The 20,653-nt window shown below is 35.9% G+C and overlaps 1 protein-coding gene and 1 long non-coding RNA gene across 4 annotated transcripts in view; one reads left to right on the top strand and one right to left on the bottom strand.

Annotated features, from left to right (window-relative positions):
* Nucleotides 1-20,653, top strand: part of LOC105736597 (uncharacterized) — a 252,618-nt gene that overhangs the window by 164,117 nt on the left and 67,848 nt on the right. The window lies entirely within an intron of this gene.
* The window catches only part of LOC100864684 (dipeptidase 1), a 200,607-nt gene that overhangs the window by 141,258 nt on the left and 38,696 nt on the right, over nucleotides 1-20,653 (bottom strand). Inside the window, exon 1 of one of the 2 annotated variants that reach the window (XM_086914584.1) lies at nucleotides 8,165-8,178. The exons of the other annotated variant lie outside the window; for it this stretch is intronic. The gene's annotated coding sequence lies outside the window, so the exon portion shown is untranslated. Of the gene's footprint in view, nucleotides 1-8,164; nucleotides 8,179-20,653 lie in introns of those variants that run through there. 2 annotated transcript variants of the gene reach the window in all.

Below are 20,653 nucleotides of genomic sequence, written 5' to 3'. Positions count from 1 at the left end.
TGCATCAATTTCGCGTAAGCACGAGCCGTCCCTCGAATCACGACGTGTAATCACCGAACCGGTTTATTGTCCACCGTGATGAGAATGCAATCGTTTACCCTCTAACGAGATGAAACTGTAATTACGCGAAACTCTAATCACGAATGCCGTGGTATCTGCGATACCGCCGGTTCCATCAACGAGAACATTTCGAATAATCCATTCTGGGGAGGAGTCTTTCGTATCTTTCCATACGAATTATGCTATTTCGAGATGAATTTTATCGATTATAATATTTGAAAGGAAGATTTGTCGAAAAGAGAATATAAATCGGAAGTCGTTATAACACTTTCTCCCTAAAAAAAAAAAAAAAAAAAAAAAAAAAAGGAAATTTCTCGGGAAAATCAATTTAAACCCAACCAAGGAAGAAATTAAGAAACTTAATATTTCCGCGTAATACAATATTAAGAATTAAAGTTTGATTCCTTGAAGTTTCTTTTCAAATTCCATAAAACTTTGTTTGCCCATCAAACGAGGATATTGCATATTGAATTGAACGGGAAAATAAACAGACGCTTTTAACTTTCGAGTTAAACGAGTTAATAACGAAAAGCAACAAAACTTGACTCAACAACAATATGGTTGTTATAATATAAGCCGTCTTCTCGTCGAAATTATATTTCTCCTGGATCAACTATAATTTCTCTATTCCGTAAATATGTCCATAATGTGCGAATTAACTCGATCAAAGAATCGAAAAATCTGATCGAAGTTGATCCATCCTCGATTATTCTCGAACGAATAATCACGAATAATCGGTTATCAAATTTTTGGTAAAATTCGAGGCTCGATTCGAGAGCGATCGCTCGATTTAATTATCGAGAATCTATAAAGAGGGCGGGGACGATCTTGTTTGAGGAGAATGAAATTGCGTAAAAATCAGCCGAGCTGGTATCGGCGAGGATATTTGCTTTCGAATCTGTCGGATTAATCACCCTTGGATATCAGTGTTGTCGATCCGCTCTAACACGATCGAAACGCGTTGAAACGAGGGAGTCGTTTGCGAGAATATTCCATCGAATGTTTTTATTCTTGGAATATTTTGCTTGGAAATAGATACCAACAATACTTTCTCTTACCTTCTCTTTCGTCGATGTTTTGATTTTAGATTGATCGTTATGATGTTACGTGATGCATTATTTATACACGAATCTCCAAGTTTCGTTGAATTGCAAATAGGGAGGAAAAAATACCGTATATCGATAAATAAGGGTAATAATCTGAACAAACGATCTTCATAAATGTACACACGAGGAATAATCTTCCTGACATCTCGAATTCAAATTTACAAATTTCTCCAAATACTCTACCTGTGCGAACTTACTTCTCGCGTGCCGCTCTTGTTTGGGCAAACGATTTTCCAAATATCCTCATAAATACTCGTCGGAATTTGCAATCGTCACTGCTCGTCATCACGCGCAACAACACCCACTTATTTTCCTTTTCCAACGAAAACACGGCGAAGAGGGAACGAAAATAACGTCGTAACATCGTTTACGTTCTTCTTCTTCTTCTTCTTCTTCTCTTCCTCTCTTGTTCGTCGAAACTCACTGGTGGCGATATCACACTGCACTCGTGCTTTCGTCGGTGGAAATATCACTGCCGTGTGTATACCGCGTTAATCGAAGTCTTTAACACGAGTTCAATTTCAATTAGAGGTTGATATCGGTCACGATCGTTTGAAAGATCAGAGATAGCCGCGTTCAAACGTCGGCCACAGCGGTGTTCAGAAACAGAAATTATTCCAGCTGTTTCGTCAAACACTTCCGCACGATTAACAGGCGCCTGTGATGGGACAACGTGAATTGGCTGATATTGGACTTTGTAATTTCTCTACCTCTGCCAGAGAATTCGCCAACGATTGCTCTTCGTCGCAATGCTTGTTCGTTCAAAAGAGAATTCGTGGGAATTGTAATTTTGAACGTTGCATATTTTTTTTTTTTTTTTCTTGGAAATTCTGGTTTTGTGAAAAATCGTAGGAAAATGACGTAGCCTGCGCTCGATCACATTAAATTTATGAAAGTTATTAAGGAGATGAAGGTTACGTTTCGTTACAATGATGTAACATATATATATTTCGTAGAATAATGCTTGTTCTTTGCACAGTTGGGACTGTGAAGATTCAGAAGTTTGAAATTTTGTTTGAGAAGATAAAGTTTTTACAGAATAATCTTTCATATTTATTCTTGATTAATACGTGGAATTAAGAAGGAAATTAAAAACGTTATTCTGATCGAAACCATTATTTTTAAATCGTTCCAAATACTTCACAGGTAATTAACTAACGCAACATTTAATTCAATATTTCACAATCTCGACATGCCATTTAGAATTCCCTTACATACTTATCCAAACATTCATCATCACACATTTCATTCAAAATTACACAATCCTTCTTCACATTTCAACACTAAAAAATAATAGAAAAAAAGAGAGAAACGTGTTCGAAAACCATCTCAAATATAATTCCACAGAGTCAATATCCTCCATCCTGCACGAAATTCAAAAACCTTCGAAACTTCCCTCCTCCTTCTTGAAAAAAAAAAAAAAGAAGAAAAAAGATAGAATGGCGAACGAGAAAAATAAAGAAATCGCAGAGGAAACGTCTGGAAAAGATAACAAGAGGTCGGTATTTATCGAGACATCGGTACTGCGACTGGGTGGCACGTACGTTTTATTTACGACGCGATTGAACCGTTGCCAATCAATCCATCGACTTCACGTGTTTCCTGCGAGGGCGGTATCGAAAGCCCCGTCGGCTGATCGATATCGAGCGGATATCAGGACGATATCGAGACGATCGTCGCGTGGAAATCTCCACCACTGGGGGAAAAAGTCCGGGAGAGAAGGCCTTCCAGGGGAAGAATTACGATCGACCGGCGGGTATTGGACGTGTGCTCGATGGTTTCATCCTTTCCAAGACGGATGTTTCTTTTAAGGAACGCGGTAATTTAATTATTATTGCGGTGAATGGATCTGACTCGTAAGAATTAATGGGTTAATAAGTAATTCAATTTTATACATGTATCGTTCTGTATTGGAAGAAACTTTTGCAATTTGTTTTCACGGTGAATGGGAAAAGTTAATTGGAGGATGTGCAGTAAATCGAGAAGAAATATTTGAAATGTTATTCCAGAACAGTGTTATTAATTTCTAAAAATTGTATCGATATATCACTCGTTCAAATTCATTCTCTCAAGATTTTCCTCGCCGATGATGCATAATTTTTTTCCATTCTATCATATCCTCTTTTTCGCAAAAAAGAAATAGAGAAGATTTCTGAATGAAGATCAGATGAAGATCAGGGTTGAAAGGCAAGTCGTCGTCACACAAAGCGAACGGAACAAGGTCGAGCGACTAACCATGCTCGTCCAACATTCACGCTCAATTTACGAATTCTAACGCGAGGTCTCGAAAAAATGGGGAGGGGAAAAAACGAAACTTGAAGCAACTGGTTGCGAAAACGAAGAGAACAAGGTCTCCTTGGAATATTCGGCGCTGAGAAAGAGTTCCTCAGAGATGGCGTTACGTCGAATTCTTTTCGAGGCTGGTGGAGGAGGGGTGGTGGAGGGATGATCTCGTGTTTGCGAAGTTTTCGAGGGTGAGATAGGAACTATGAGTGGGTGTTGCGTTGCTTTCAACGATTTAAGCGAGTAAAGAATTTTTTTTCCGTTATTCGTGTATCGCTGCTGTTGGCAGCTAATCTTTTGAATATTTAAAAAAAAAAAATAATATAATATTAATTAACAAGTAAAGAATATAAATGTTCAAAAGTTATTATTGTTATTTTCTGAATGTTGGATTAAACGTGCGTTGGAAGAATCGTGTTTGGAATGAAATTTCCTTGGTGAGAAGCTTCCAGTCGCTAGTGCTTCATCAGAACACTTGTATTAGAAGGAGTCTTGTTATTTAGGAAAGGAAGTAGTCGTGTGCTTCTTCCATTGCGAAGAAAGTCGAGTGAAATGTTAATTGGTCGGTTGAGAAATAGTTAAAAATCTGAGAAAAGGAATTCACGTTCTATTTTTGAATTACGTTTGCTCGTATTTTTTAATAGTCATTGTTTCTTGCTTATAATAGTGATATAATTAGCGTGAATAATACGCTGTGAGCATACGGAAAAGTTCAATTTTTTAAAAAAAAATCTAATGTTTAGTGGTTCAATGTGGTTAAGATTATATTGATAGAGGAGAATGGTTTGAATATTTTGTTACGTTGCACTTTGAAAAAACAATACAACGCGGTTTTGCTTTAGGGAAAAATTCATTCGAAAAGTTGTTTTATTTTATCGTCTATTAATTTATTTTGCAGAAAGAAATAATAAACCGAAGCTTTTTTTTTTAACGAAACAATGAACAAACGGAAACAATTGTCAAACGTTTTATTATTATTAAAATAATTGGAAACAAGACTCACACAAAAGGATGTTTATTACACGATAATTGAACAGTCTATTTTTTTCTACTGCATACACATATTGTATAAACAATTGTTGATAAAATCTTGTTCTGCCCCAATTTTAAAATAAAATTCTTATTAGTTTCGTTATTTCAATTGTTACAAAAACTACTGTTATCACGATATGTTACTCTATTCTATTTTATGTTTTATCACAATGGTTATATTTTATATATACTACAAGTGTCTTGAAACGTTTAATTCAAAGGGAAAAAAGAAGGACCAGTTTAAATTTCTTTGTGTAAAGACACGTAAAGAGTTCAGCCTACTCATCGATGGACAGAAAATGCACACGATACTTGAAAATACTTGAAAATGTATGAAATACAAAAGGAATGGTTGAAAACTTTTAGACATCAATCGAAATGGAAATAAGAAATATCGAATGTTTCAACCCGTTGAAAGGATCGATTTTGCTTTTCTAAAAGAACGAAGAAATGAAAAAGTTCCAATCAATCATTTCAATTAAAACTTCAGACTTAACTCTATTAAAATAAAATCCGAAAATTTTTCTATACTTCTATCTATAGAAATGATATATCTACTATTTTTCTGGCAAAATAACGATCTACACACAAAGAAAAAGGTACCGTTGCAAAGTTTTATATTACTTAAAAAAAAAAACCTATCAATTTGCACATTGTATATTCGCATTTTATCATATAACATTCAATGAAATTTCAATATCTTGCCCTTTTTCAGAATACACTGTAAAATAAATTTCATCCAAAAGTTTACAATAATTAGATATTTTCCCTTAGAAAGTTATTAAAAAAAAAAAAAAAAATACATCGAAATAAAACTGGAATATCTAAATAATCTTTCTAATCTTTCCCCCGATCCTCAAACATCACGAACGTTCAAAAAAAGAAATCGATTCTCCTAAAAAAGTAGCAAAACCCAAAACAAAGAATAAACCCTCTAAAAATTTTACATCCCTCCTCCTCCAATTCAATTTCCTCGCCCACTCGATCATCGACAAACGCAACCCGCGAATGTTCGAAAGTGTCGAGGCTGGGCGTCTCTCCTCCCTATAAAACTAACGAACACAACACGATCACAAGTGTGCCAGATCCCCCTTCGAGATCGGCGGGGAGAGAAACGAGATTGAAACGAGACGAGGAGTCCTCCGGTCTCAATTTTGAAAATTACGTTCCCTTCGCTTATCTCTCAACCGTGCCTCGTCTACTACGTTTCTACGTCCCGGCGTGAACCTGTTAAGCAGCAAGTAAACGAGCCGCCATCACGGAGGGAAAATTGTTTGTCGAGGGGTGGGGGGCGATCCAGGTGGACCGAGGTGTATATCGGGAAGCCGCGGGTTGAAAATCGTGGACGAGAGGGAAAGTGAGCCTGGTTTATTTACCTATACGGCCGACGTTGCGGTGGAACGTGTTCCCACCAACGCTCGATAATTTTATATACGAGGGAGGGTGGAGGAGGGTGGTTGTGAAATTTTTACAGCATCCGAGGAACGTGAGGGGATATCGGGGGAATGGTGTTTCTTGCGGAATTCCGATATTTTTGGTGGACCAAGACGCGTTTCGAGCTCGACTGATTTTCAAAGAATTTTGGGGAGGGGGGGGGGGGAGAGGAGGCATGGAATGGACGAGTTTTATAAATAAAATTAGAAAGGATGACGATAAGATTGGAAATGTTATTATCGTGGGGATGAACGATAATAGTAAGAAGTTGATAAATATTGAAAAGAACGAAGTAGATACGAAGTTGGAAATTATTCAGAAGTCAATGTAAACAAATTCGAAATATAAACATCGATGAGTAAAATTATCCGGGAACAATATTTGACTTGTAAATGTACAATATTTAATGCAAATGTAGATATGTTCCTTTGTGTCATCCTCGAACACATTGAAACATCGGATTTCTTTTGATTGTGAAGACACGAGAAACTATTTAGTTATTAAAAATAATAACGCAAAGTGAAGAATATTCTCGAAAATTAAGCCCGAGATACTAAGCATCGTTCATAAATGCATGAAACGAGATTCTATAGCTTATCCTAGTCGTCATACGATTCCAGGTCAATCGTCGATTCCTCATACAGATCCTTCGTGTTTTACGGACACGAAAATAAAATAGTCGCATAAAACGCGATACGAACGAACAGCGAATAAAAAAACAACAAAAAAAAAGCCCGTTTCCTTCCTTAAAGTACGATTTAAAACTCTTGCGAAACTATCAGACAGCTTAACGAAAACAAGGATCGAAGATTTGAAGTACTCTGCGAAGTTTAATCCTCCCAAATCCTGACAAACAAACTTTCTATAAAACGAGTTATACTCCTAACTTCGGAGAGTAAAACTGATGCCACTTAAACTGTAAAACTATAAAATATTTAATCACGAGAGAAGAGATGTAACAAACGCACGTATTGCTCCAAGATTTTTCACAATGAAGAAATTTTTACTTTTCGTCTTTCTTTTATTACGTTCTTAAATGTAAATAAAAGTAAGATTAAATAAGATAACATTAGACAGTTAAGTCATGAAAAATTTGGAATTCTATCTATCTATATTGCTCTAAAATTTTCAAAGAGAGGAATTTATTAATGTGATGAATTGATGTAAAACAAAGTCTATATCAGCAAAACTGATCACAAAACCGAGAAATAAAATCTTAGATGCAAACTTTATATTATTGATGGTTCTTTTAATCTCTATTGGTGTAAGATGAGGATATAATTAATAGAAACTGGTAATACGATTATGAATACAAATGCTCCTATTTTATTTCAATTTCTCAGAATGATCAAGTTTTACGCTACACTAATGTCACTGATCATAATTCATTTGTACCATGGAACCAGCATTAGCAGAATTGATAACATAATCAGGAAATTTATAGAAGAAACTGATACATAAAATTTACATTACAAAAATCTTATCTTTAAAATTTCTCATTTCTCACTTGTAACAAAACAATAACCAAATTGTGCTTGCCAAGAATACTCGATCAAAAAATCTAGAAAAAAAGAAATACGAAATATAAAACTTTTATGTCAAAAGAAGTAAATTAATGTCTAAATTCTTATTGGTAGAAAATTTTTCGTATAAATTATAAAACCAAGATGAAGAATCATGCCTAAACGATATCAAATATACAACAACAACCAAAAGAAACTCCGAAAAAGGAGTCTAAAACGCGGACTTTATTGCACACGAATGTACGTCCACGAATTTCCAAGGAGAGCGAAGGATTGACCATCCCTTAAAATCCCACACTCGGTAACGTTCGAAAACACTTATCTCCAGTTTCCCCACAGCCACGCGTTTCCGCGACTTTATGATCTAAAATCCCGCAATCTTCTCCTCCGACCTTTCCATCCCACCCGAGATCCGCGAAGAAATATGTTCACCGCCGCAAAATCTTAATCAACCTCCCAAAATCCCCGTTGCTGCGATCCGTAATCCATCCGACACTGCAACACCACAACTCCTATTTAAAACCACCATGCGTATCTTTCGTGTGTAAGCTTCATCGTTCCGGCCAGAGTTCCGGAAAGCGACAAAGACAGGGAGAGAAAAGAAAGACAGAAAGAGAGAGAGAGAGAGAGAGAGAGAAATCCGCGTCGAACGGACACCTGGCGCGGCCAGGTATTCACGCGTGGCGATCTCATCACTGGAGCGAAAACAAGCAGCAAAAGAATTACATTCTACTGGATGTCGTTGGATCACGGTTGGCATCCGGTTAACTCTGTCGCGCGCACTTGCCAGCCTCCTCCGTTGATCACTTATACAGACTTATTCACCAGAACCGGGTTAGAACCGAGCCACGAGCAAAACCGAGCATATATCACCGAGTATATCACCGAACGAGACGAACGAGAAACGGGCAAGGAACGGAGCCGTGCGCACTCGGCGACCGCCGCGGCAAGACTGGGGTCTGCTACCCGGCCGGGGCAGCTGCCATGGCAACCCGATCACCCCCGAAACCCGCGATCGGCTCTTCTCGCTCTTCCCTCGGCCTTCCGCAGTCGTCGCGTCTCTTTCCAACTCGCTGCACCTTTCGCTGCACACACTCGCTCCTCTGTCCTCCTCTTTCACGCCTGCGTCTTTGTCCGTCGCACGGTGCCGTCCCTCTCGCACCTACGACTTCTCTCTCTGTCCATCTCTCTCTCCTTCCCTCGCACGATGTTTCTCTCTGGAGCAGAGAGCAGAGCTGGCCTCGCGCAAGCTCCGATCGCTGCCGGAGGAAAAGTCGCAGAAGCTCGTGGCCTCCAGGAGAATCTCTGCCTTCAGGATGATATTCCGTGTGTCCTCCTCCTCTATGTGAGGAGTGGTGCGCGCGAGCGCGCGTGCATGCACGCTTTGCCGCGCGATTCTTATGATTCTTATAGTCGGTTTGCTGATCTACTTCCGATGAATACACGTTACAGTTTTCGACGATGGTTTCGGATTTTACATGTGTGTAACATTGTATCGTTTTGATATAAATATAATAGTATCGATAAGAATTGATATTTGTTGTTTTTTTGAAGAAATGTACATTGACAATTTTTTGTTCCCCTGTGAAAATTACGAGTCTCTTCTTTCTTAACTCTTGGCAAATAATTTCGATCATTGGTCTGCGTCGTAATAGCGCCGAATATTAAGGAATAAGAGTAAGTGCAACGCCAAAACTCGATTAAACGTTTAAAACTTACTTTCTCGGGGAGAAACTTTTGCTTGCGAGAAGTTAACTTGAAACAACTGTTGCTAATAAAGAATTTGCCAGGGATTTCCTTGTTACTTGTATATCCCGCTGTAACGTGTTAAGTAGCTGAGGTATAAAATCGATTTGCCACTGGATATTTGAATATTTTCGTTTATAAACTTGTTCCAGCATCGATTTTTGATCGATTTAAAATTACTTTGATAAAATTTCCTTCTTATTATCAATCTAACATTTCGATATTCATAAGAAAAAATAGAATAACGATTTTATATAAATTGTTTGTTCTGATACGAGTACAAGTAGTTAAAATATATTTTCATAATCGTTCTACACGAAGAGAACAATAAGAATTCGTAGAAAGCTTTTCATCTGTCTACGTCTATTTTCCATTTTTAATGGAAACTATCTACGAATCAATATACACAAGATTTGAATCGTAGCTCTTTTCACGTTTCATCAACTTTCTTCGATGGGGAATATTCCCTAAAGCACGACACAAATCTGGCTTTACCTTTTTTTTTTTTTTTTTTTTCTTTTAAATCCAGAAAAATACGTTTGATTGACGCACATTTCTAAAGAATGTTCCGTACACATACGAATATCTGACATTCAATTTATACGTTCCAAAAAGATTTTAAAATGAATCAGAATTTCTACTTGTTTCATCACCCTTTCCACGCGTATAAAAATTAATTATCCCTGTATCCCTGTACAGGAAATAATATGCATATTTAATATCCATATTATATCCATGTAATATAATTTAATTTTCATCATATATCATGAACTTATAATTATATTTTATAAATTAAAATTTTAATTAATACCGAATCGCAAAATTTTTTTGATATACAACCCTTTTAATCCAATATCTGCCACTGTTAATTTCGATGGATCTCGCATCAATTTTTCAAAATCCATTTTATACTTCAATCAGAGATTGAATTCCTACGTATTATTTTAAGGTTTCGATTTTGTATCCAGTATTTGTTATTGTGTTATTGCATATTTGATAAAAATTTTTTTTTAATCCAATATCGCATACGCATACCGATTATTTGACATGTATACGAATAATCTTAAATCTTATCGCATCGATATGATTCATCTTTGTATTGAATGAAAAGGAAAAGTTTCAAAAATAATAGAAAAACTACTAATTATTATTTTTAATTTTTCAATAAAATTTCATAATATTTGAAGTTTCAATACTACTTAACTCAAATTATTAGTCGATTGACAAACTGGATGTTATTCTTCGTTTCTTATTCAGTTCTACATCTATCGTCGATTTACATTCCAAACGAAAGAATTTTATCTTCTTCGAACATTCTTCCATTTCAAACGGAAAATATGCAACTTTAAAAACGTCTATATTGAAATAATATTTTTGCTCAAACTTGAAGAACATAATATAATTTTGTAACAACGTTCGAATATGAAATTTCTGCAAATTTTATCTTCCTAGAAATATATAACAATGAATACATTAACATCTTACCAAGCAAAGATCAAGCTTCTAAGAAGAAAGAGGAGAAGAAAAAGGGAAAAAATGGAATCGGAGACGATCATAAATCCAACGATTATTCGTCGTCCGTCTTAGAAAAGGGAATAAAACGAGCATCGCCTTTGTCATTCTTTGGAATGCACTCGAAACTATCGTTTTATCCCAGATGAATGCTAGGGTTGAAAAAAGACGCCGGCTTCTGATGGATTCTCTCGCTCCACTGTCTTCCTCCTAAGGCGACCGGTATAGATTACAAAGGAACAGCTTGTAGGAATGTCGAGCTGGTTCCTCCTCACCGGGTGAGAAATACCAACTCTTGAATTTCTTCTTCCTGTGAATCGGTTTCCCGTGGAATAAACGACTTCATTTTCACGCGAAGCTACACGAGAGACGTCGTTGTCCATCCACAACTGTCGTTAACGACATTCTTATTTTTCCATATGTATCGATCCAAATGTACGTACGTAAACTCCTCGTCGAGTTTCGAAAAAGCGATTTCGAAGCTAAAGATTTCGACGAAATCGTAATCGTAGATTTCCACATTTGTTTTTTTTTTTTTTTTTTTTTCATTTTCAACAGAACAATCTCTAAGATGATAATTTTGTTGAACGTGAGTGCCAATAAAATTTCACTCTATTATTAAACGTGTGTTGTTATCGTGTGTAAAACAATTTGTGTGATAAATTCGTAATAATAATAATAATAATAATAATAATATTACATTACGTTTCAATATTAATGTTACTACAACTGGAATACAATATATCCCGTAATAATATTATTTCAATCGTGCAATTGCGAACCGTGATAATAAGTCCCTCCCATACGACTTCCCACCCTGTATCCCAGAACAACAACAAACAACAACGCAGCTCCCCCATAAAGAAAGTCAAACATCTCAAAGGGGCGATGCATGTACAGCGGGTGAAATGAAAGCAGTGGAAAAGAAACATATGGAGTAAAACTATGCGAATATTTAACGCGCGAGACGAGGGGTAAAAACAAGAGGAGAGAGAATTCTAAGAGGGAAAATTCTGGGATGGTGGGAAAAGAAACTCGAGGGAAGCAAGATGGAGGAGAGTAAGAATAATAGAGTTCGTGTTGAAGAAGGGAAGGGGTCGAAGAAAAAAGGTTGCATAAAGGTTCAAGCAGATTTATCGTTGATAATTATCTTTTAAGAACGAAGGATACGGTTAATTGCAGTTTGGACAACGAGTCTCATCTGTTTTTCTCTGGTTTTTGATCAGATCGGGGACATTTGTCTTGAACGAATATTTTATGACAAAATTATCTCATTTTTATATTTACAAGTAATCAAAAGTAATTCTAATTGAAGAACTGAAGAACTAGCTTCTCCATCTATATTATTATTATTATTATTTTTTTTTTTACATCCAAGCAGAAAATCTCTTCTTAAATCTATCTTCTCTAATAACAATAACGAGATGATTTTGAAAAGTTAATAATTCAAAAACATTTCCAATCCAAATACACTTAAAGCAGCAACAATATGGCCGGTAATGCATTCTTCTCTCTCTTGAAACGAGGGAGAATTCCTTTCGAATCATCGAACAAAATAACTCCCTCCCACCCACCATTGACATCCACCCTCTGCAGAAACATTTCCCAGAAATGTTGCCGGGAAACGAAACCGAACTTTCCGCCCAAACCATTCATTCGACGGTACAAAAATTAGCATCCCGTGTTTCCACGTGGAACACGTTCGCGCCAGTAACCCAGTTTCGCATTCATCCCTGGAAATCCTGGCTCGATGTACAAAACGGAAGCAGCCAGAGAAGGGAGAGAGAGATGGTTTTTAAAAAACCATCAACCCAACGACAAACCACGGGAAGACGAATCGGTCGGTGGCCAGCGTTAATTACTCTTTAATTATCCCTGGTCGAGCATGGTCATTAAGTTATACAGAAATAGAGGATAAGGTGGGTGGTCTCCTCGATTCTTTCTCTCTGCGGACACGTCCCTCCGCATTTTCTTGGCTCGAGGAAACCTGAGGGTTGAGGGGGAAAGGGATGGATTTTAAACGGTTCTCAATTTAATTTTAAGTAGATTCGGATCCCTTTCCGGCGCCTCAAGGAAATAATTGTGGAAACTGAAGAGCGGAAGTTTTGCCCTTGCTCGAGATCGATCTTGTTCCGATCGTTGGGGTATTGGTGATAGAGAATGTCAAGTTGAATCGAAGGTAAATTTGTATATTCGTCGCACATTCGATCGGAGGTGTGTTGGGGGTTTAAAGGGGAAAGTGTCGAGGTGGATATATCGAGTTTTCGAAAATGTAAATTTAATATTCATTGAAACGTAGGGACGTGTAAATTATTAGCATTAAGAAGTGTTTTTAGATGTAAAGTTAAATATTTTCTCGATTGAAGCACAGGCAAATTATTATCGTTATTATTGCGAAGAGAACAACGCCAAGCCTGAATGTAACGCTTCGACTTGTTCTTGAAATTTAATTAACTTTTAAAAATTAATTCGAAGAAGACGGTGATCGTGTTATATTAACCAGCAAAGGTAGACGGGTTGAGGGATATAGGCGGTAGCTTATGTTAAAAGATAATGTAATTAGAACAGCAGTAATGTCGTTGATAGGTATTAATGACGCGGTTGAATTAATTACACGCGTTTCTGCGTAACTTTATCCGGCTTCGAATTATCGACCGACCCATTCCTCCAAACGCTCGATATCGTAGTACTCGGTATTTCTTTTTTTTTTTTTTTACGACCATTTACCAACTTCCCTTTTCCTCGTATATAAGTATATTGGAAATTAATTTCGATTTTAAATTGGAATCGAATCGATATTCTTTATTATTACAGCCTGTTTCAAGGAGGAAGCTACACACGTATGATAAATGTAAAAGTAATTTCAAAAGATACATCGTAACATCGATCGTTTATGGAATCTTGATTATACGATGTAATCTCTTCTCTTTTAAATCTCTATTCGTGCCCTATTTAAGATAAGTATCTTTTGAAATTAAAAGATGTACGATTGTCTTTTCATTCGAATAAAAATTCACTGTGTATTAACGAAAATTTACTTCGCTCTCATAATCTTCGATAATTAGAGAATTTGTCAATTTGATTTCGTCCAACAATTCCAATTAACGCGTTTCAGATAATATTCGAAACGTGATACGTTCGATACAACTTCCTTAACATCCTCGATACGATACGGTAGATCAAGTTCTAACATATATTTTGAGGTTAAGATCCATCGAATTTTTCCACGTTGAATAATTGAAGAGGATAGGTCGGCGGCGCGTTATCCCATTCCCGCTTTAATTATTTTCACGCCTAATTTGTAAGAGAATTGACGCTTGTCTCTCGATATTTCCTGCTGAAGGAAACGAGTGTATAATTAGGGATCAGGTGGTGAAAAACTGGAGCACGGGGCGAGTATGCAATATCAGACAGGGTGACAGGGTTATTAAAAAATTCCAAATTTTCATATAAATTCCACTTTGACGATCGCAATATTTTGTTCCAACGCGCGAACACGTAAAGGCAACTATGTCGTTTGTACAACAAAAGTGATTCAATTTTAAAAACGAGTATAAAATATATATATATGTAGACATTTGATTGATAAATTTAAAAGAGACGAATTATTTGTTCTCAGAAATTTCATAATTTGGAAATTTTTTTTGGCATTTTCCCTATCAAATTATCAAGTTATCAAATATATCAAAGTGATGAATCTTAGTTATTCCTGAATTTTTACTGAAAAAAGTATATGATATGTTTGAAAATCTGAATATTGCATTTCATTAAAATATAAATATAAATTATGCATATTTATCATGGGTGAAAAAAAGAAAATGGATGAAAGAAAGATTGATCGAAAATTTCAAAATTGCATTATCCGTGATACAAAAAAATTTGAAATAGTCCACTAATAAATAAATAAATGATTGAAGTTATGATAAATGACCCATATGCACGATAATAAATAGCAAAATTTCCGATTGGAAAATAAATGATTTCCAATTCGTAATTTGCTACGTAAAATCAATTCGAGCAGATTTTTTTATAGAATTGTTTTTTCCTTTTTTTTTAAACGATTTTTTACGTAAAAATTCATTCGTCAAGGTGAAAAATGAAAGCTCGTAATTGATATAAAAATTTGTTTTTTTTTTCCCAATAAAATTTATCAAACTTACAATTTTTATTATGCACGTTTATTTCATCTATTATACTTAATTCGACGAGTTATTAAGAAAATATAATCTATTCCCAGAAATATAATGCGATTAATTTTATAGCGAGAGGAAATTTTCCTTGATTTATTAAGAATAAATGATAAATGACACAGGTGAAATCAACGATGTAAATTAATATTAAAGAAATATAAACTTTTAACTCCAAAATTATTTCAAAAATAATTGCGAAAAATTTAATAAAATGGATTTCACAATGGATTTGATTCACATATCACCCATTTATTACACGATAAATTCCAAATAATAAAATTAGAAACGAATCTTAACAATGAATCAAATCTTTTTTGCAAAAAGAAACTATCCACTGCACGATGATGAGTTTATACATTTTCAGAATTTAAAAAATTTAACAATGGATCAATTTTTTTTTTTCGCAAAAAAAGAAACCATCTATCCTCTTCCCTCGCAGAAACAAGAATTTCGAAAGGAAGAAAGAAGAAAAAAAGGAACAAAGTACTTTCATTTTGTAGCCTGAAATTTTTACAATGCTATCCCGTTACAACTCGTACACCCACGCAATTCCTTGGACAAAGGATTCGTATCGTTGGTTATACATCGCAGAATATAATTTTACACAAGTTTTTCCATCTCGTTTCGATTGCTGCGTGCACCTATTAAAATCGAATTCCTTCGTTTCGATTCATCCCCGACGAGGCGGATATAATAGAAACTGGGGTATCCCGATGCGAGCATGAAAAATCTAGAGGACAATAATCGAAACTGGAATGATAAACGAGCGTCGACCGATCAATTATCGGGGTGAAATTATTTTGACGGAGGAAAGAGGGTGAAAGGAATCGATGCTCATCGAAATCTCCAATTAATAATCCGTTCTCTCAACTGTCGCACGCACTTGAATGTTTATCCGTTATTACTAAACGTGAATTCTGTCGTCGAAATTTCACATTCGTTAAAGTGTTTTTCTTTTTTTTTTATTATTTTTTTTTTTTTTGAAATTTATTTTTCATCTCGATTAAATACTTGATCCTCCGTGAATAAAAGATTTTATTTTCCAATTCCTTTAGAAGGAATTTTTTTTAGATATCCTTTAAATATTTGATCGAAATAGAGGCTTCGATATGAATATTTCATAATTTGTTCTAGTTTTTTTTTTTTTCAAATTTTTAAGACTCATAAATGTATTCCAGAGAAAGATTTTTTTTTTCTTTTTGACATTTTTACTTTAAATATACAGTAAATAATTATATATACAGTAAACTTTTCCTTTCTTATAAAAATTCATCGATCAGTTAAATCAGAAGAATCACTCGCACAATGATATTAGAACTAATTAGAATCATACGATTCCTGTTGTAAAAATCTCTTTACAAAAATTCCTTCACGGATCAATTCCTCTCGAAATTCTTAATTCCTCGGAAAAAAAAGGAAAATCAATTACAAATCGTCACTGCACAACAAAACATCCGAGTACAAAGGAAAAAACGTGGTGAAAGCGTTCAATCGTCAAGAAACGTTTCATCACACGTGGAACAGTTCCCTACATCGATCTTTCTTCTCTCATCCTTTCGAAAAAAGCACGCATCCCGAGGATCGATTAATTAAAAACCGTCTGCCGGATTATCGAGAGCTCGAATCTGTAAAATAAACCTTGGAGAGCCCGCTTGGAGCTCTCCAAGGAACAAGAACGGATAGATAAGATTGGAGAGAGAGAGAGAGAGAGAGAATGAAAAAAAAGAAACGAGAAGTTCGTTCCACCGATTGAATCGAGGAGTGCAGCGGCGATTTATCGACGAGTCGAGGGAGGGACAAGTAAATGAGAATGGCGAGAAAAAGAGGGAGGAACGAGAGAGAGAGAGAGAGAGAGAGGAGAGGTGTAACGAAACGATAATAACGCTAATTGATGCGTCGACTGAATCGATAAAAATCGGATGAAGGATCGGGCGAGAATCGTTGTTTGTCGGAGCGACGAGATACAATTTATGGTGGCCGGTTATTCGTCCCGTAATCACGCGACCCGTGCACGCGACTTGTTTTCCTTTTCGAGAGGTGACGTCCACGAGTTTCGAAATTTCTGTTTGTCGATTCGGCTGCTCGTTGATTCTATTTTTTTTTTTTTTTTTTTTTTACTGCCGCGTGTAGGTCGAAGCGAAATTTTAAAGGTTTTTCGATGGTTTTTGGGGAGATTTTCCCTCTCTCGGGGTTGAAAAGAAAATTTGAGACGGTATTATTCAGTTAATTTGACAGTAAAAAGAATGAATATTTCCTGTAATCTTGTTAAAAACAACGAAAGTGTGTTTCTCTAAACGAAAATAACACATAAATCGCGAATGGTTTTCCAATCGTCACGACGTAAAACTGATACGGGAGGAACCGATGAGAAAGTAGAAGGGATTAAAAAAGCCTTAAAAATCCTTCGAGAAAGCATCCACGGTTAAACTGTCGAAGTTGAACGGTCAGCAAACCGGTTGGTTGGCGTGTCGAGAACTCGTTTCTCCGTGTCGATCGGGGCGAAATTTCGTGACGACTTTTCGTCGAAGGGGTTTCGAAAACCCGTGTGATCCACGTGGCCGCCACGCTCCGGTTAAGCTGTGGAAAAGGCTTTCGAAAACGCGGCTTCCCGTGGCAATAAATAAACCCGATAAGCCGTCCACCGTGTTTGCCAACGTTTTACTATTACTTTTCCATCCCGCCCCCATTATTCTTCATCGTTTCCGTGTCACGATGAACGAATCTGGATCCCAGCCTTTCGTTTTTTTCCTTTCTTTTTTCGAATATATCCAACGGATCGAATAATCCTTTTGATCGATCTTGATCCGATCGATTCTCTTACAAGAGTTATTTTCTCGCGGGAAATTTCTATCGCGTTCTTCGATTGGAATATTTTCATTAGATTTCGACCGAGGGCTGTGATCGATTAACAGTTAATAATAAAATTATTAACAACGATATTACACGATTGAAAAACTTGTCGATTACAACACACGTGAAAATTGTTGTTTGCAATTTGCTCAACAGGTAGAAAACAAAGGGGGAAATCGTATTAGAAAAATGAGCGGAGGGATCTTAACCGAATCACACGGTAAATAAAATTGATAAACCCGCAATATTGACTGACACTATCCTATTATTCCTCCTCGATTCCGCTATTAGTCTTCATCCTTCCTCCCGAGGAACGAACGTTTACGCGAGCTCTTGATCTTCATGACTCGGTATCATTAATAATGATCTCTTTTATCGAAACCTGCCCCACTTGCTGCTTGCCATTATTCTTTTTCTCTTTGCATTACTACTTCTCTCGAGTGAAATCTGCTTAACAATATTTTTACGATTTAAAAAATTGATCCTAGGTAATTGATTGGGGAACAACAGAAACTTTAAATTTTAATGATTTACACTATTATATATTATAATGATTTATATTATATTTGGATACCTTTTTCGTAAGATTGATTAAAAACTGTTAGGCTCAAGTTGCAAATCAAGGGTGTAAAAATTATCTTATGAACACAAAATATTCCTACGAGACAAATGAAACGCTACTGCATGACATCGTCGCAACGACGTGTCATAAAGCCATAACAGCAAGCAATTCGTGAAGGTGGAGACCACACCCCCTTGGGACCATTTCACACGTTGACCTACGCCACCTACCTAATCTTCTAGTTACCAAGGTGGATGAGATACCAGTAACGTGAGAAAAACTTTATTTCAAAAATAAAGGAAATTTAACGATTTTAAAAATTATATTTAAATATAATTCATTTGATAATTATGACTGCACTTTGAAATTCATTATACATATATCCATCTAATATCCCATTGATATTAATAAAATAAAAGAAAAACGTTGCTCCATCTCTTTCACTATATATTTTTCTTACTTAAATAGCCGCAACATATAACTAATATTTGAAAAAAAATTTTATAAAATAGCCATTCTAATAAATCTTCCATAAAGATTTTACTAGAAAAATCTACATTTCGCCACTACGTGAAATAATATCATCCTCCAATATTATTTCAAATAGCTATTTTCCAATATTTCTCACATAGGACGTATCGATCGAATTCTTTCTTATTATTCCTTCAACGAAAAAAAAAAAAAAAAAAAAAAGGGAAAAAGGGAAAAGGAAGCAAGGAAACACTCGCAACAAATAAAGACCCATTTGCAAACGACGATGACGACGTTAACGTGGCTCCACCGGTTTTCCGCAGCGCGTGTATCAAAAGCACGTGCTCTGTTGCGCGACGAGCAAAAACAACGCGGCGCATAAAAGCGGGGGAACGACGAGGTTTTGTTTCACCGGGGCGCAACAATTCGCGGCTCGTTGCGAGATTTTTCGAAACGCGTTTCCGCGCTCTCGAAACGATTTTTCTTTTTTCTTTTCTTTCTCTTTTTTCCCCCTCCTCTCTCTCTTTCTCTTTTCCTTTTTGACAATTTACAGCAATGGTGGAACCGCGTTCCGGTCGAGAGCCTTTCACCACGGCTGTGTTCTTATAATGAGGTGTCAAAAAATTTCGAACGTATTTCTTTTGGATTAATTGTGCATAAAAAGAGAGAGAGAGGGGAGAGAGAGAGAGAGAGATATTCATTTTATAAGCGATGATGTCATGAATATAAGTAGATGTATGATATATTAATAAATTTCTATCGTAATAAATTACGATTTTAAATTTCTGAATAAAACAAATTTCATAAGGGTTGATTGTTCCAGTGTCGATAAGTTAAGCGGATTTTGAATTAAAAATTATTGTTATATTTGTGATTGTTAATTTCTGCCTCGAACTCGATATGCACGCGAGTTTATAATACGCTACGAAACGTCGAAGGAATTGCAGTAATTGAATGAATTTAAACGAGTTGTATGATCAATCAGGATATTGCTTTCTCAAAAATGTTTTTCATTGTGTCAAAATAGATGTATCTGTAAGAATTAAACTTAAAAAAGAAAAAAAAACTGAACTTAGATTCACTTTTTATATTCATGCGTTGTAATTAAACGTCAAAATGAACAATTATATAATTTCAAATCTCATAGATCTATGGGAATAATGTATGCTAAAAATAAAAATCAATTGAATCAATCCCTCGTTACAAAAATTCAATCAAAGTTAACAAGAAAGAAAGAAAAGAAACGAGAAACACTTTAACATCTGCATAATATTAAAATTCATCCCGCAAGGTTGCAAATTAAAATTTTCAACTTGGAGATCCAACTGTTCGAGCGTCTTTCCACGGATAAAGAAGAGCGGAGGGATATCAAACACTTTGGGTGGTACTTTTTTTAGGGAAATGTCATCGTTTATTCGTCTCTCGACTCGACGAGAAGGAATGGAATAGAATTAAACGAGCCGCGGATCTCTCAGACATGGAAGTTCGACGGCTTATGTCATACGCGGCGACAATTCGAGAAGAAGCACTTTAAACTTCGTCAATTTTTTACCCTACGGAAATTGAACGCTCCCTCTTCTTGCTGCGTTCCTCCTTGACGTGTCGTTGTCTCGATGAGACTTTTCTTCTTTTTTTTTTTCCTTCTATCCGATCAAAATTGAAACTCGTTGCACCCTTTTGTATACGTAACAGAGTCCCACATAAAATATTCAACGAGATTTTCTCGTAATTTCCTTAAGAATTTCGATTAGAATGCTAGCAAGAGTAATTAAAGATTTCAGAGTCTATTTCAATTTTTCTTTTATTTCGTTATTGTGTATTATCGGAGAAATATTTTTAACACCGATTAAACGATTAAATTAAAAATAATAATGCAATTTTTTT

This window comes from Apis florea, unplaced genomic scaffold (assembly GCF_048593485.1).
Source record: "Apis florea isolate Af1SG1 unplaced genomic scaffold, ASM4859348v1 contig_3696_pilon, whole genome shotgun sequence".
NCBI lineage: Eukaryota > Metazoa > Arthropoda > Insecta > Hymenoptera > Apidae > Apis > Apis florea.
This window is presented reverse-complemented; position numbering and strand designations above follow the sequence as displayed.